This window comes from Spinacia oleracea, chromosome 5 (assembly GCF_020520425.1).
Source record: "Spinacia oleracea cultivar Varoflay chromosome 5, BTI_SOV_V1, whole genome shotgun sequence".
In the NCBI taxonomy this organism is placed as follows: Eukaryota; Viridiplantae; Streptophyta; class Magnoliopsida; order Caryophyllales; family Amaranthaceae; genus Spinacia; species Spinacia oleracea.
The window spans coordinates 88,851,480-88,857,915 of record NC_079491.1 but is presented as its reverse complement, the minus strand read 5'-3'; the positions used below and the strand labels follow the sequence as shown (position 1 = coordinate 88,857,915).

Below are 6,436 nucleotides of genomic sequence, written 5' to 3'. Positions count from 1 at the left end.
ATTGCAATAACTGAACACCTTAAGAGCAACAGTTCCTTAAAATAATCGCCCCAAAGCGACAAGCACCGTAGTCCACCAATCGGCTACGGCTTCTCAAGAAAATCATCACGTTCTAAAAACAAAGAAAAAACAAAAGAAAAGAGAATACACAGAACTTCCAAATGAAATAAACGAATGAACAAGAGGCCAACTGTGTCATCAAAAGACTAGCCCAAACAACACTTTCAACGCCCCACCTGGGCGTGAATTATTTCAACGCCCAGGCCTGGGCGCCAAAAATGAACCCAGGCTCAAAAGGCCCTAACTTCTATTGGGCCCTGCCGCATCCATTCGACTCGAAAATTGCCGATTTCCTTACTGAAAGTCGCACCTCACGACTTTGTCAAGAGTAGCACACCACCACAAAGATCGCTCGCACTTACGAGCACGATCCCAAACACGATCAAGGACATTACAAAATGCGTATCCCCAAGGAACCTCTTTGACAAGAAATGACCGCCAAGCGCGAATGCTTGGGGGCTCGAAAGAAAAAAATATATCTTAAAAGAAAGTATGCAAAGTTAAAACAATATTCCCAAACTACGCTGTACGAAGTCCCGTGTTTGGATAATCTCAAAAGAAAAAGAACCGGTTTACGACCTCAAGACAAAGGTCGCCGTTGATACTTATACATGGTCCCCTAATCAAGGACCCAGGTAGTGGCAAAATTGAGCCGTAAGGACTAACTCAAAACCATAAAGGATGATAACCACAAAACAATGGTCCGTCTAAGCATGTTGTCAACCCACATTCAGGTTGCAACTAAATCCGAGCATCCCTTGAAAGAATTCGCTCCTGCAAGAATAAATGAAAAGAAATTCTCAAAAAAAAAAATCACAAGAAAAGAAATGAAATAGGGACTTGCCCACCTCAATCGGGCAAGATCGCGACACACGAATCCCAAATCGAAAAGACGAATTCAGGTTCGCTCACCTCCAGCGAGCGGGGCTTCCACCCTTAGCGGACAGGGCTCGCCCACCTTCAGCGGGCGGGGTCTGCGTCACTAGCCGCGCAGGTCCTCAGTTTTCGACAAAAATAAAATCTTCAAATAAAACAGGCTCGCCATCTTCAGCCGGCGGGGTCTACGGCGCAAACCACGTAGGTCCTTATTTTCAAAAAAGCAAAATAAATTTCAAAACAGATTCGTCCACTTCTATCGGACGGGGTGTCCACCCTCAGCGGACAAGGTTCGCCACCTTCAGCGGGCGGGGTCTACGTGACAAACCGCGTAGGTCCTTATTTTCAAAAACATCAAACAGATTTGTCCACTTCTATCGGACGGGGGGTCCACCCTCAGCGGACAGGCTCGCCCACCTTCAGCGGGCGGGGTCTGCGTCACTAACAGCGCAGGTCCTTAGTCGCTGCAGTGATAACTTTTATTGGTTTTCCCTTTTTCCAAAAATTAAAGGATTCGTTTGTTGGATTTTCCTTCGTTTTACGTCCTATCAAAACAAGGGGGTTTTCTCGTTTAGCTAGCCCTGAAAATGAGAATCTTTAAAAACGTTTTACCTCGTGATTGGGCTTGGCCAGGCCCAATTACACTTTACAGCTTTAATTTCGAAAACATCTGTAGTTACTCCCAATGACAAAGTGAGGGAGTTTCTACGTATCTTTAGATCCTTCCAATGACAAAGTGAGGAAGTTTCTATACTATCAGTTGACAAATCCCAATGACACGTGAGGGATATGTCGACACTTCAAGTGATGACCCTTAAGTCAAATGTTATCACTCGGGGGCTCGTGAGACCCTCGCAAAACAGGTCACATACACCATGGCTTGTGTGACGCACTCCGTCTAATACTTTGACCATCGTCTTACTCCAAGACTCAGTCAAAGTGGGGGCTAACTGTAGACACCTACTCTTGTCCCCATTCCCGCAAGGGAAAGGTTCGATGATGAAAGCATAAAAACTCCACTTGACAACGCATCTCCTATAAAATAAACGAATCTCGATTCCCCATTTCACCCGAAACCTGCTATTTATGGAAACCCGCTAAAAATAGTAACTGCCGTAAAAGGTAGCTTCTAAAAGTGGCAAATCATAAAAGATAGAAACCTGTCAGAATTAGGTGTTGCATTCCAACATAAATCCTAAATGAGATAGAAAACCGCGAGAATCCTATTCCTAAAAGGATTCGGAAATAAGAGTTACGTATTAATTAAAATCCTAACGAGCCTAGAGTTCGTAGCGGGCCCAGACGCATTCCGTCACCAAATTGATACGCGCTAAAAGACTCGAATTAATCTCAAACTCTACGGATTTTAGGAATCCGAATCGGCAAAACAAAACTGCCCAGACCCTATTTTCAACGCCTTGCTCTGGGCGCCGAAATCTTCGGCGCCCAGGCCCGGGCGCTGAAAGTACTTGGGTACGTCTCTTTTCCTAATTCTTTGCGGATTAGAACTCTGCAATTCTATCTTTCCACGAACTCTTCCCTATAAATAGGCCCCTAGTTTCGACGTGACACAACAACACATAATATACTCTGAGTATTGACTCTAAACCCCTTAGCCTAAGCCTCTCGCTGCGAAACTGTTCACGCGTTCTGTCGCAATCGATCCATAAATCGAACAGAACGTATCCTGTCCCATAATCGAGATTCGTTAAATAAAAAGGAGAAATAGCAAAGTCAAAGTGGTTAGTTTTCTAAGAACTGTGACGCACCTCTCAAGGGTGCGTCGTAATGTGTCCCTTTTCGATGATTTAACTGCTTTCCTCGCCCTTTTTATGAACTGTTAAACTAACTAAATATGATTGTTCTATCACGCCTAACAAATATAATATTTTTGGGGAATCGGATTATCATGCTAGGTCCCTTAATGCTATTTAAATCAGATAATCACGATCGAATTAGTATTATATGTTGCATATTGCTAAAATCAATTCAGATTAGTTTAATAGTTAACGCATGTCCCTTCAATTATTTATGCTGAGCTAGTAAGGATATCCTGCCTCTGGAGTTATCGACGAGCGAATTACTCCTCTCGGTAGTTACAGTCCCCCGAACCCTCAATCTCTACCTTGCGGGTTTATATTGAGAGATCCCCACACCAGGGATCACAAGGGAACCTACGGCCGTCGTGGCCAAACATAATTGCACTCCCTTTATGTCACGATAACCGGGTTTTGTCAGTTTTTCTCATTGTTGTTAAAAACTGAATGGCGACTCCTATATTACTAGTCAATTGGGTGTATACTCACAGGAAATCCAATTACACTTGATTGAATAAAAAGAATCGTCACACCCACGAGAGACAAGGTCACGCATTAGCCTCGCGCTTTTTCGACCCCCTCACAACATGTCATCCGGAGAATTATATATATATATATATATATATATATATATATATATATATATATATATATATATATATATATAGGTTCAGGCTCACGTGAGAAATACATATTAGGTGAGAAGCGTGAGAAGTATTTGTAACCATTAGATGAATTAAATCCGACGGATGACAATATATCCGTGTCCTTATTTGCAATGTTTGTAAATTCAGGAACACTTATTACCAACACCTCAACAATGACTTAATGAGTCACCACGTGGGAATGTACTTTGAATGTCAGTGCAAGAAGCATTAATTTTCTCTCTTCTCTCTTTTTCTCCTTCCCCCTCTTTCTTCCGTGGAGTTTGTTTTTTCGCATATCAGATATGTGTGGATCAACTAAAAGACAAATAGCTAAAAGACAAAAAAGTAAGTACTAATCATGTAAAAAAAAAAGTGCTATTCTGTAAAAAAAAGTACCATTTTTATTTAAAAAAGTGTCATTTAATTATTTTTTTGTCCTTTTTCCTATTTTGTCTTTTGTTCTGATATGTAGTTGCCCATACATATCTGATATGCGCTTGTACTTCCTCATCTTCCTTGTGTACTTGTTGTTCTTGCTGATGCTATAGTGGCAATGTGGAGCACATAATGGCGCAGAAAATCGCAAAGAAAACAAATCCAAACGAAGATGATGAAGCTGGGTAGCAGCAAGTAATATTGTAGTACATCAGTTTCTTACCATTATAAATTTAGACATAAAGTTTTAGTTAAGGTATGATCTTCCATTGTTGTTAATTAGTTATTTCTTTTTCTTTCCTCCATAATATACTCACAAAAAGTAAAGATACATTGACTACCTTCAGAGATACATAGAGTTTACTTAAGAGATAAATATTATATATAACAAACAAAATATTATACACACAAACCATATTATTTAATTTATTACATAAAGTAGGTGATTGTAGATGCAGCTTTGCTTATTTTATAAATTATATATATATATATATATATATGTATATATATGTTATATATATATATATTATCTCGTGTTTCCAATGGTATTACCAATTATACTTTCGTTGTCTCCCTCATTAGTGGCACACTGTGAAGAACAATGGTCTCAGTAGTAATGCCAGGAACAAAACCTACGAAGGCACCCCAATCAAATCCATCCCCTGTAGTAGTTTTGCACTCCTGGGACGACCTCTTCCTCATTTCATCCAATATAAAGATCATGCAAGCACTCCACATATTTCTAAACTCACTTAAGACATGGCGAGTAACTCTAAGTTTGCTTTCTTGGAGACCGAGTTTCGCTTCGACCTGATCCAGAATCCCAGGTCCACCAGGATGAGCAATCCAAAAAAGAGAGTTCCAGTCTTCGATTCGAATAGGAGCGAAGGCTTCAACCAAAGCTTTGAAATATTGAAATATTGGTCGTTCGTTTGACTCATCCGGATCAGACCCGACAATCGTAGCGCACCAGCCCCATCCCCAAAAAGGGCTTGTGTGACCATGGAGTCAATGATGGTTTCCGTAGGCCCGCGGAAACATATTACGGTGTTCTCAGAGCAGACAACCAACACACGGGATCCTCTATTGTTCTCAGCCATGTCCTTAGCAATTCGAAGGACCATAACACCCGAGTGGCAACCCTCTTGGCACAAAATGAAGCGTTTCATCGACAGATGAAGGTCGAGAAGCTTAACAAGTTCGTAATCAGCCCCGGGTATATCGACACCAGAGTTGGTGCAAAAGATAACATGGGTTGACCGCAATCTTGTATGGCCTTCACAGCTGCCTCTTTCCCTAATTTGGGAACCTCTGTAGCCAGTATAATTTGCCGAGTATCCAAAGAAGAGGCATCATAATCACACATATTTGGGTTTTCGTTTAACAACTCTTCACTTATGTGCATGTAACGGGTCTTGATCTTTGATCTTTCGCTGATACAGGACAACAGGAGAACCATCCCAAAAGCTAGCTCAAGGGGAGGAGAGCCCATGATCCTATATAAACCCCACATCAGCCACCCATATGACCGATGTGGGACTTAAGTCCCATAACCTTACAATGGATCGTAACATACCACCCCTCTTCGCAGCCACATGCCCTCATGTGGCAGGCTTTGCACTAGGCAAAGAGAGAAGGTTCCTAGCCCTGGACGAGCACCGGCGTGTTAGGTTATGATACATATGACAATTCATAAATCATGCGGAAAAACCATAAAGCCAGGAAAGCATATTATTTACACATAATCATTTAGCATAGAATAGATGCATACATGTTGTAGCGTGCCTTCCCTAGCTGCGCCCGAACCGAACAAGAACAAGTCTTTAGGACTCCAAATGTCGTCCCTCCGTAGATAGTCCACAGTACGTCCGGATCCGCCTCAAGTTAGACCAACTAGAATCGCCCTTAAGGTACTTAGGATTTTCAGCTCTTATTGCAAATGTATGGTTGATTTATATTTCAAAAACTTACCCTTTGAATACTTCAATCGTGTCCATAAATTGTGACCCTAGGCACTTATTTATAGGAGTATGGAAAAGGAATTGTAATCCTACTAGGATGCGGATTTGTTAATTAGAACTTTATTAGGACTCTAAATAACAAAGCAATTCTAATAGGATTAGGATTTTAATATTTGCACGAATCCTAATAGGATTAGGATTTCCCGCACACGCATCGTACAAGCCGTGCACCCGCGCAGGCCTTGCGGCCCACGACAGGCGCACAACCCATGTGTAGTGCTGCGCGCGCGCGCGCCCTTGGCTGGGCCTGGCCTTGCGCTGGGCCTGGTCGAGGCGTGCGTTGCTGCGTGCGGCTCGCTGGGCGATGGCCTGGCTTCGTGCTGGGCCTTCGTCTAGAGGGCCTCGTCCGATGCTAATTCGTACGATACGCTTCCGATTAAATTTCCGATTCCGGAATTCATTTCCGATACGAACAATATTTAATATTTCCGATTCCGGAATTAATTTCCTTTTCGAACAAATATTTAATATTTCCGTTTCCGAAATTATTTTCCGATTCCGATAATATTTCCGATTCAGACAATATTTCCGTTTCCGGCAATATTTCCGATTCCGGCAATATTTCCATTTCCGATAATAT

General features: G+C 41.9%; 1 pseudogene; it reads right to left on the bottom strand.

The window, feature by feature from the left end:
• Positions 1–4,390: 4,390 nt before the first annotated feature.
• On the bottom strand, positions 4,391–5,327 carry LOC110790845 (chalcone synthase-like; annotated as a pseudogene).
• Between the last annotated feature and the right edge of the window lie 1,109 nt (positions 5,328–6,436).